Here is a 10,973-nt window from a genome sequence, read left to right as displayed (position 1 = left end):
TTGTTAATGAATCACAAACTTGGTTTGACTTTCCATAAACTTCGGCTGTCATGCTTGTGAAGCTCTCTTCTTGATTTGTGAAACTCTTTGAGTCTTTGACCTCTGACGTCTTGAGACTACTGAGTTCAATTGTCGATTTATATGATTTTTTTGTTTAAATATTGACTTGTGAAACTCTTCGGGTCTTTGACTTTTGATGTCTTGAGACCGCTGAGTTGAGTTGTCGATATAGATTCTCAAATATTGACTTATGAAATTCTTTAGGTTTTCGACTCTTGATGTCTTGAGACCATTGAGTTCAATTGTCGATTTTTATTTATTTATTTATTTATCTTATAATTTTTCAAATATTGACTTGTGAAACTCTTTGGGTCTTCGACTTTTGATGTCTTGAGACCATTGAGTTCAATTGTCGATTTATATGGATTTTTTTAATATTGACTTGTGAAGCTCTTTTGGGTCTTCGACTTTTTGATATCCCCGAGACCATTGAGTTCAATTGTCGATTTTTTATGGATTTTTTTAATATTGACTTGTGAAGCTCTTTTGTGTCTTCGACTTTTGATGTCCTGAGACCATTGAGTTCAATTATCGATTTTTTATAAATTTTTTAAATATTGACTCTTTTCATATCTTGAGTCTTGACTTAGTTTCTTTGGTTTTGATTATGTATATCATGTATGTCGCTGCATATGTGTCAACATTACATTGTATGCCTAATTGCTGTCTTGAAATGAATATCTCACGACCGCCTTAAAATTTATATATTTTTATAATAATTTTTGTTTTTGTCGTCTCAAGATGAATAAGTCACCATTGCCTGTGCCTTAACACCGTGTTGCATACTTTGCTGCCACCTTAAAAATATATATATATATATATATATTTTTTATTGATGCCTTGAGGCAAATTTAGTCACCACCTCAAGATAAGCACCCTTGTTGCTCGCTCGAGATTAGCATTTATTATTTTATATTATTTATTTATTTTTTTGGTTGCCCCAGGGATAAAATTTCTCCATGCATACGATTGCATGTTTCCTCTGCTATCCACTTGCTGGCATATAATTTTCAGATTTTTTATTTATTTTTAATCCACACTTATCATAGTGGGCTCTATTTATTTATTTATTTATTTATTAGAGGGCATGTGATTATATGGCATGCACACTTCCCTTTTTTTTATTTCATCATTTTTTTTCATGCTTTCTCAACTTTTTATCTCATGCACGTGTGCATGAATTTTTTTCTCTTTATTTTTTTCTAATTTTTATATTATGCCCATATGTATGCATGACATGCTCCTCCGACACAATCAACACTTCTCATTCTCTCTCCCATCACTGTAATGTATCATTTCTCATGTATATTTTTTTTATCTTTTTTTATTTGTTTATTTCCATGCTTTCCCAATTTTTTTTATTTTATTATTTTATTATTTTATTATTATTTTATTATTTTTGTTATGCATGTTTCTCATCCATTTTTTTATTTTTATTTTTATTATTATTTTTATTTTATTTTTTTTGGCCATGTCCGCATACTTTTTTTTTTGTCTCATTTATTTATGAATGCAAGCATGACAAAGCTTCTCGGGACGTATGCATGCTTTTTCTTAATTTTCAATCATTTTTTTTAATGCACATGAGAATGCAGCATCATCATAGCTAACTTCTTGTATTATATTTTTTTTGTCACGCATAATTATGATAGAATGAATAGTTCTGCATTGTCCTTGAGTGTCCCACGATTTTTTTTATTTTTTTTATTTTTTAATTCTTCTTTAAATATGTAAGCATGCTTCTCATCATTTTTTTTATCATTAATTTTTTTCATCATTTTTTTTAATGGTGGGCAGATATGCATGTTTCCTATTTTATTATTTTATATTATTTTTATCATCATTTTTTTTTGTCATGCTTACATGCATTTTTTTTTTGGTCATGCATGTTTCTCACCCACGTGGAGAAGCATGTTTCTTTTTTATTTAATATATATTTGGAAAACACACGAGTAAACTCTCTTCTTGATTTGTGAAACTCTTTGAGTCTTTGACCTCTGACGTCTTGAGACTACTGAGTTCAATTGTCGATTTATATGATTTTTTTGTTTAAATATTGACTTATGAAACTCTTCGGGTTTTTGACTTTTGATGTCTTGAGACCACTGAGTTGAGTTGTCGATATAGATTCTCAAATATTGACTTATGAAATTCTTTAGGTTTTCGACTCTTGATGTCTTGAGACCATTGAGTTCAATTGTCGATTTTTATTTATTTATTTATTTATCTTATAATTTTTCAAATATTGACTTGTGAAACTCTTTGGGTCTTCGACTTTTGATTTCTTGAGACCATTGAGTTCAATTGTCGATTTATATGGATTTTTTAATATTGACTTGTGAAGCTCTTTTGGGTCTTCGACTTTTTGATGTCCCGAGACCATTGAGTTCAATTGTCGATTTTTTTATGGATTTTTAATATTGACTTGTGAAGCTCTTTTGTGTCTTCGACTTTTTGATGTCCCGAGACCATTGAGTTCAATTGTCGATTTTTTTATAAATTTTTTTAAATATTGACTCTTTTTCATATCTTGAGTCTTGACTTAGTTTCTTTTGGTTTTTGATTATGTATATCATGTATGTCGCCGCATATGTGTCAACATTACATTGTATGCCTAATTGCTGTATTGAAATGAATATCTCACGACCGCCTTAAAATTTATATATTTTTATAATAATTTTTGTTTTTGTCGTCTCAAGATGAATAAGTCACCATTGCCTGTGCCTTAACACCGTGTTGCATACTTTGCTGCCACCTTAAAAAAAATATATATATATATATATATATTTTTTTATTGATGCCTTGAGGCAAATTTAGTCACCACCTCAAGATAAGCACCCTTGTTGCTGCTTCGAGATTAGCATTTATTATTTTATATTATTTATTTATTTTTTGGTTGCCCCAGGATAAAATTTCTCCATGCATACAGTGCATGTTTCCTCTGCTATCCACTTGCTGGCATATAATTTTCAGATTTTTTTATTTATTTTAATCCACACTTATCATAGTGGGCTCTATTTATTTATTTATTTATTTATTAGAGGGCATGTGATTATATGGCATGCACACTTCCCTTTTTTTTATTTCATCATTTTTTCATGCTTTCTCAACTTTTATCTCATGCACGTGTGCATGAATTTTTTCTCTTTATTTTTCTAATTTTATATTATGCCCATATGTATGCATGACATGCTCCTCTGACACAATCAACACTTCTCATTCTCTCTCCCATCACTGTAATGTATCATTTCTCATGTATATTTTTTTTATCTTTTTTTATTTGTTTATTTCCATGCTTTCCCAATTTTTTTATTTTATTATTTTATTATTTTATTATTATTTTATTATTTTTGTTATGCATGTTTCTCATCCATTTTTTTATTTTATTTTTTTTATTATTATTTTATTTTATTTTTGGCCATGTCCGCATACTTTTTTTTTTGTCTCATTTATTTATGAATGCAAGCATGACAAGCTTCTCAGACGTATGCATGCTTTTCTTAATTTTCAATCATTTTTTTAATGCACATGAGAATGCAGCATCATCATAGCTAACTTCTTGTATTATATTTTTTTTGTCACGCATAATTATGATAGAATGAATAGTTCTGCATTGTCCTTGAGTGTCCCACGATTTTTTTTTATTTTTTTATTTTTTTAATTCTTCTTTAAATATGTAAGCATGCTTCTCATCATTTTTTTTTATCATTAATTTTTTTCATCATTTTTTTTAATGGTGGGCAGATATGCATGCTTCCTATTTTATATTATATATTATTTTTATCATCATTTTTTTTGTCATGCTTACATGCATTTTTTTTTTGGTCATGCATGTTTCTCACCCACGTGGAGAAGCATGTTTCTTTTTTATTTAATATATATTTGGAAAACACACGAGTAAGCTCTCTTCTTGATTTGTGAAACTCTTTGAGTCTTTGACCTCTTACGTCTTGAGACTACTGAGTTCAATTGTCGATTTATATGATTTTTTTGTTTAAATATTGACTTGTGAAACTCTTCGGGTCTTTGACTTTTGATGTCTTGAGACCGCTGAGTTGAGTTGTCGATATAGATTCTCAAATATTGACTTATGAAATTCTTTAGGTTTTCGACTCTTGATGTCTTGAGACCATTGAGTTCAATTGTCGATTTTTATTTATTTATTTATTTATCTTATAATTTTTCAAATATTGACTTGTGAAACTCTTTGGGTCTTCGACTTTTGATGTCTTGAGACCATTGAGTTCAATTGTCGATTTATATGGATTTTTTAATATTGACTTGTGAAGCTCTTTGGGTCTTCGACTTTTGATGTCCTGAGACCATTGAGTTCAATTGTCGATTTTTTATGGATTTTTTTAATATTGACTTGTGAAGCTCTTTGTGTCTTCGACTTTTGATGTCCTGAGACCATTGAGTTCAATTGTCGATTTTTTATAAATTTTTTAAATATTGACTCTTTTCATATCTTGAGTCTTGACTTAGTTTCTTTGGTTTTGATTATGTATATCACGTATGTCGCCGCATATGTGTCAACATTACATTGTATGCCTAATTGCTGTATTGAAATGAATATCTCACGACCGCCTTAAAATTTATATATTTTTATAATAATTTTTGTTTTTGTCGTCTCAAGATGAATAAGTCACCATTGCCTGTGCCTTAACACCGTGTTGCATACTTTGCTGCCACCTTAAAAAAATATATATATATATATATATTTTTTTTTATTGATGCCTTGAGGCAAATTTAGTCACCACCTCAAGATAAGCACCCTTGTTGCTGCTTCGAGATTAGCATTTATTATTTTATATTATTTATTTATTTTTTGGTTGCCCCAGGATAAAATTTCTCCATGCATACAGTGCATGTTTCCTCTGCTATCCACTTGCTGGCATATAATTTTCAGATTTTTTTATTTATTTTAATCCACACTTATCATAGTGGGCTCTATTTATTTATTTATTTATTTATTTATTAGAGGGCATGTGATTATATGGCATGCACACTTCCCTTTTTTTTATTTCATCATTTTTTCATGCTTTCTCAACTTTTATCTCATGCACGTGTGCATGAATTTTTTCTCTTTATTTTTCTAATTTTATATTATGCCCATATGTATGCATGACATGCTCCTCTTTCACAATCAACACTTCTCATTCTCTCTCCCATCACTGTAATGTATCATTTCTCATGTATATTTTTTTTATCTTTTTTTATTTGTTTATTTCCATGCTTTCCCAATTTTTTTTATTTTATTATTTTATTATTATTTTATTATTATTTTATTATTTTTTTGTTATGCATGTTTCTCATCCATTTTTTTATTTTATTTTTTTTTATTATTATTTTTATTTTTATTTTTTTGGCCATGTCCGTATACTTTTTGTCTCATTTATTTATGAATGCAAGCATGACAAGCTTCTCGGGACGTATGCATGCTTTTTCTTAATTTTTCAATCATTTTTTTTAATGCACATGAGAATGCAGCATCATCATAGCTAACTTCTTGTATTATATTTTTTTTGTCACGCATAATTATGATAGAATGAATAGTTCTGCATTGTCCTTGAGTGTCCCACGATTTTTTTTATTTTTTAATTCTTCTTTAAATATGTAAGCATGCTTCTCATCATTTTTTTTATCATTAATTTTTTTCATCATTTTTAATGGTGGGCGATATGCATGCTTCCTATTTTATTATTTTATATTATTTTTTTATCATCATTTTTTTTTGTCATGCTTACATGCATTTTTTTTTTGGTCATGCATGTTTCTCACCCACGTGGAGAAGCATGTTTCTTTTTTATTTAATATATATTTGGAAAAACACACGAGTAAGCTTTCACGCCCCCCCCACTCACTTTCCCAACTTTTTTAAAAAAACTCATAGACCAGGCCATCCTGTTTGTGGGTTCAACTTTCAGAGCAATGAGCATCCATTAGGAAGGATCATCAGACGGGCAAAGCTTTAGAGCCTTTTTTTTCCAGAGCAAACATGTCTTCTAGAGCCTCTCTGTGGGCTTCACGCTTACAACCTCAAACATGCAATGGCTTTAGCCTTCTCCAAGCATGTTTCACCTTCTTTTTAATGAGAACAACTGGGGTATAAATCCACAAGACCTTGCCACACTTCAAACTCATTAATACTGGTACTTCTTAAAAATCCAAAATGACTTTCTTTGGGTCTGAACAAGTGCAAACAAGAGACGAGAAGCACTGCTTCCATAGGCATAGACTGAGCAGCTTTCAGTTTTGCTTTGATTTTGAGCAATGGCCCCTGTTCCCACTTTGCAGTTTGCTCAATGGCAGCATCAATAACAACTCCAGCTACCAAGTACCTTCACTGGGCTGATAAAACCAAAGGGGGCAGTATCATGCGAAAGCCATAGTGGAAGCCTCACATTATGGTCATAAAAGAAAAGAATTCCGCTCTCCTTAGCAGCACACATTGAGGCTAATAGAACCATAATGGAAGATCTTTGCACAACGAATGAGATCAAGGTTAAGCTTAGACTCATTTAGGAGCATGTCAGAGGAAGAGGAAGAAGCATGAAGGACAGCAATGGCTACAACAACGGCAGTGACAGCATCAAGCATGCTTGGCGGCATTATCTCAGCCACTCAAGCAACAACGGCGACGGTGTCGGTGATGGCGATGGCAACAATGCGTAATGATAGCAGCAATGGCAGGCAACAAGCAGCAAGCATGCTTGGCGGCATCATCTCAGCCACTCAAGCAGCAACGACGACGGTGTCGGTGATGGCAACAACGGTGACGGTGAGCGGCAAGCGACATAGGCATCAACGATGGTAGCAAGAGTTTTTTTTTGCTTCTTTTTTTACATACATATATATATATATATATATGAAAACGGGAAGAGAGAGATCTGCACATCCGGTCTTCTCTCTCAATTCTTTTTTTACTCTCTAAGATTTTTTTCTCTGATCCCCCCCTTCTTCTTTCTCTTCATCACCCCTTTTAAAAGATTTCTTTAATCTTATCTTCACAATTCAAATGCCACCCGTAAAATCACACCGGATGGGGACAGGGGATGCTTCGCTACCTCTCGACTCACCCTCGCAACCCTCTCCAATCTAGCTTTGTCTAACTCTCGTGGTGTGTCACTCACTCACAAGGGTTACCAACAAGAACTCTCAACCCTAGTGTCACTCTAAGGGAGTATTCATACAATCAAAGCATTCAAGATTGGAACTCAATAAAAACATCAATTAATGGAAGCATAATAAAAAGGTTCAAAGAAACAATTACATCCTAGGGTTCACAATCTAAGCACCCACTAGGGGGTTTAGCTCTCCATGGAGCTAATTACAATCAATGAAATCGAATGTAAAAACAAAAAATCCATAGAAAACCCCCTCGATGGTCGTGACAATGGTCTTGTGGAGAATTCTCTACTCGTCCAAGGATCCCTTTGTCCGGCCTAGGATACATCTCGCCGGATCGGTGCCGACGAAAACTCTCCCACTAACCTTCTTCCAAACGGAGCGCGATGTCAGAGTCGTAGAACCTCTCACAATCCCTAGCCAATACCTTTCAAAACCCTAGCCGCAACCCTCTCTCAAGTTGGGAAAAAGATGAAGAAAAGAATCCTGAAATCGGGGCTGAAATCGACCTTAGATAGGGCTGGAATCGGGAATCCACACTCCCATGTGAATATTTCACACCGACCGTGTGGAATTACGCACGGGCGTGTGGAATTTCTACACGCCCGTGTGGCTTATCTGGATAACTACTTCTTCACCCGGCCGTGAATAGTACCTGATACAGTATTTTGCTACATGGATTGTAGGTGTTGCTATATGGATTTCCTTGATTTCTCATCGCATTACCCACAAAATCCACATTCTCAACTAAAGATGCATCACCAATGGAGATTGGGCAATCGGAGGGAGCATGTCCTCCACCACACCCGGTGCAAGTAGTCACGGCCGCCACTCCAATTGAAGTTAGAACATCTAACTTCTTACTCAATGATTCCACTTGAGCTGCTAATGAAGTTACTGCATCTATCTCATGGAGCCCGGCCACCTTCTTCTTCTCCCTAGCTATCCATTGGTAGCTATTTAACCCCATTTCTTCAATTAATTGACGGGCCTCACCAGGGGTCTTGCTACGTAATGTACCTCCTGCCGCCACATCTAAGAGTTGCCTTGTACTCGGATTCAACCCATTGTAAAAGGTCTGAACAATCATCCACTTCGAGAATCCGTGTTGCGGGCACTTTCTCAGGAGCTCCTTGAACGTTTCCCACGTCTCAAATAGAGACTCCAATTCTAACTAGTACAAAGGACGAGATCTCATTCCTAAGCTTTGCTCTAGATAATGAGTGTAACCACTGCTTCGCTCTCTCCTTTAAGGAAAATGGGAAGGCTCTCAACTTGATGGCATCATCCGTCACCCTGTTTATCTTGAGCATATCACACACCTAGAGAAAGTTCTCTATATGACTGTTTGGATCCTCATCGGCCAAACCATTGAACTGTGTGGATTGCTGCAACATGTGGATGAATACCAGCTTCAATTCAAAGTTCTGAGTTGTAATCGGGGACGCATAATACTCGATTGTGTCCCAAATACTAAAGGTCTAGCAAAATCGGATAATGTCCTCTGTTGCTTATTTTGTTCCGCCATATTATCCGACCCTTCAACTTCCAAATTAGATAGATTAGACTCTTCTTGTACAGGTTTTTTCCCTTTTCTTCTAAGTGTACGTTCGAGCTCAGGGTCTCCTTCAATTAATATCGAAGGGTTCCCTCGGGTAATGAACCTGGAGCTGTACAAAAAGAAAGAAAACAAATCAGAATGATGATAGAATAGAAGATGTGAAATAGAATGAATAAATGAATAGCTAAGAAAATAAAGTGCAAAGTATCTCTCTAAACACCTACTCCCCTGCAACGGCGCCAAAAACTTGAGAACGCCCTTGCGTGTGTCCTGCAAGTGCACGGTTTGTCGGAGTAATAAAAATTCCGGTGAGTGGGTATTGTATCCACATGGGAGTAGGGAGTAAAAAATATTTAAATTGTTTCTTAACTAGCGAAGTATGAATAGTGATTTGTGTGACAAGATGTAATGCAAACAAAAGTAAGAGAGACAAGAAAGAGAGAGAGCAAGTAAAGGAGAGATAAGGCAATCGACATAAATGGGGTACTCGGATATTGATCCACCTAGGACAATAGTTTCAAGTGTAAAAACCCTCTAATATGCTTCCTAACTAATGTATTAATGAGTCGTGGAGATCCTTTAATTGTTGGCTCCAAATCTAAGGTCAACCATGCCTAACCCTATACATGTCCCGGAGGAGAAATTGAACAATCTCTCAACCTCGCACTCGTATAGAATTGCAATGAGTTCTAGGGATTCCAAGTGATAAATCATCTTCCTATATTTAGACTTAACCCTTTGGTCCAGGCAGAAAGTCCATAGTCACAATTAAGCCCTACATGCTAAAAAAATCACTTCAACGCTTCACTCCATTGCACTCGCAATTAAGCCCCAGTGGAAGGTTATCCCTTAGCCCATTTATTCTACTATGACCGCAAAGAACTCGAGGAATAGGAGGTAGAATAAATCACACCGGAGGGGAAAGGGGATGCTCCGCTACCTTTCGACTCACCCTCTCAACCCTCTCCAATCTAGTTTTGTCTAACTCTCGTGGTGTGTCACTCACTCGTATTCTTATCACACAAGCACTTATCAAAATGTTCCGGATTAACATGAGATTTGTTTATCTAAACATTATTCAATGATGAAGAAACAACATAAGCTTAGTAGAATGTAATATATTAGCTTCACTGGCGCTATTGATGAATAAAAAATTGCATGAATAAAAAGGGGTAACTTAGTTCCAGGGCCTTATGTAATGGTTTAACGGGCCATCCTGCAGTGACTCGGCATTACCGAGGTGATCTTGGCAGAGTTGAAAAGGCCAAAAATGTTCTATGTATGGAAACCGGCCTAGGTAGTCAGATGTGTGGGAAATTCTACCATGTCCGAGAGGTGTGTGGGAAAATCTGCCATGGCAGGTAGATGGGCAGTATACTTAGCACTTACATGGACAATTGCTATAGTGTAGATTAGAAAATTGCCTGCACAATTCCTACAAAGTTAGAACTTACATAAACACCTATGCACACAGCTTATCCCCGACTCATTATAAATATGCTTGGCCCAAGAGTGATCAAAGGCATATAATCCGTCTTGTACCAATTAGCAAAAAGAGAGGTATAAAGATTGCTAAGGAAGAAAGAGTGGGTGACAAAACCAAAGGCTTCACCAATGGTGCAAAATAGGTGTGCCCATTAAGTGCGTCATTAGTGGAGTTGCAGGGCACAACAAGAGGTTCCATGGTGGTGTGCAGGTAATGAATATGTGTCCCACGTTGTAGCAATTCATTAATAACTGGTAGTGTTCTGCCATGACATTAAGGTCAGCATGTCTCATTTCTGTTTGACATGGAAAAATTGAAGTACATTAAATAAGCAAAATGCTAAAACAAGTGGAGCAAGCTAGGACAACGACATCCAAGTTCTACATAAACATTTCATAGTGGTTACCTCATTTCTCTTTTATAATTTTTTTGAAATGTTGATGACAGGATAACCTCTGATTATTAGTGCAGAAACCAAGTACACATGTATTTTATATGGTTACATTCTCCTATCTATTATTTAAAACTAGTTATTTTTTTTCCAAGTTAACAATCTTATGACACTTTAAAATTCAAAGTTTTATTTTTTATAAGGAGCACCCAAACAAAGAACAGGGAAGGCAATGATCATTCAGTTCTACCAAATGTATAGGTATTGGCAATATTTAATTATACATTCTAATCTGATTATTGGCATGTGAAATGTCGCTTTTAGGAAGTAAAATCCTTCTTTTAATA

General features: G+C 34.8%; 1 non-coding gene across 1 annotated transcript; it reads left to right on the top strand.

Moving 5' to 3' along the window:
• The first annotated feature begins 8,288 nt into the window (after window positions 1-8,288).
• Window positions 8,289-8,396, top strand: LOC120255226. Its single transcript, XR_005534930.1, has one exon. It is a non-coding gene; the product is annotated as a small nucleolar RNA R71 (small nucleolar RNA).
• Window positions 8,397-10,973: the final 2,577 nt, after the last annotated feature.

The sequence above is a fragment of the Dioscorea cayenensis genome, unplaced genomic scaffold (assembly GCF_009730915.1).
Source record: "Dioscorea cayenensis subsp. rotundata cultivar TDr96_F1 unplaced genomic scaffold, TDr96_F1_v2_PseudoChromosome.rev07_lg8_w22 25.fasta BLBR01000897.1, whole genome shotgun sequence".
Classification (NCBI taxonomy): domain Eukaryota; kingdom Viridiplantae; phylum Streptophyta; class Magnoliopsida; order Dioscoreales; family Dioscoreaceae; genus Dioscorea; species Dioscorea cayenensis.
The sequence above is the reverse complement of the archived record's forward strand: the minus strand, read 5'-3'. Positions and strand labels throughout refer to the sequence as shown.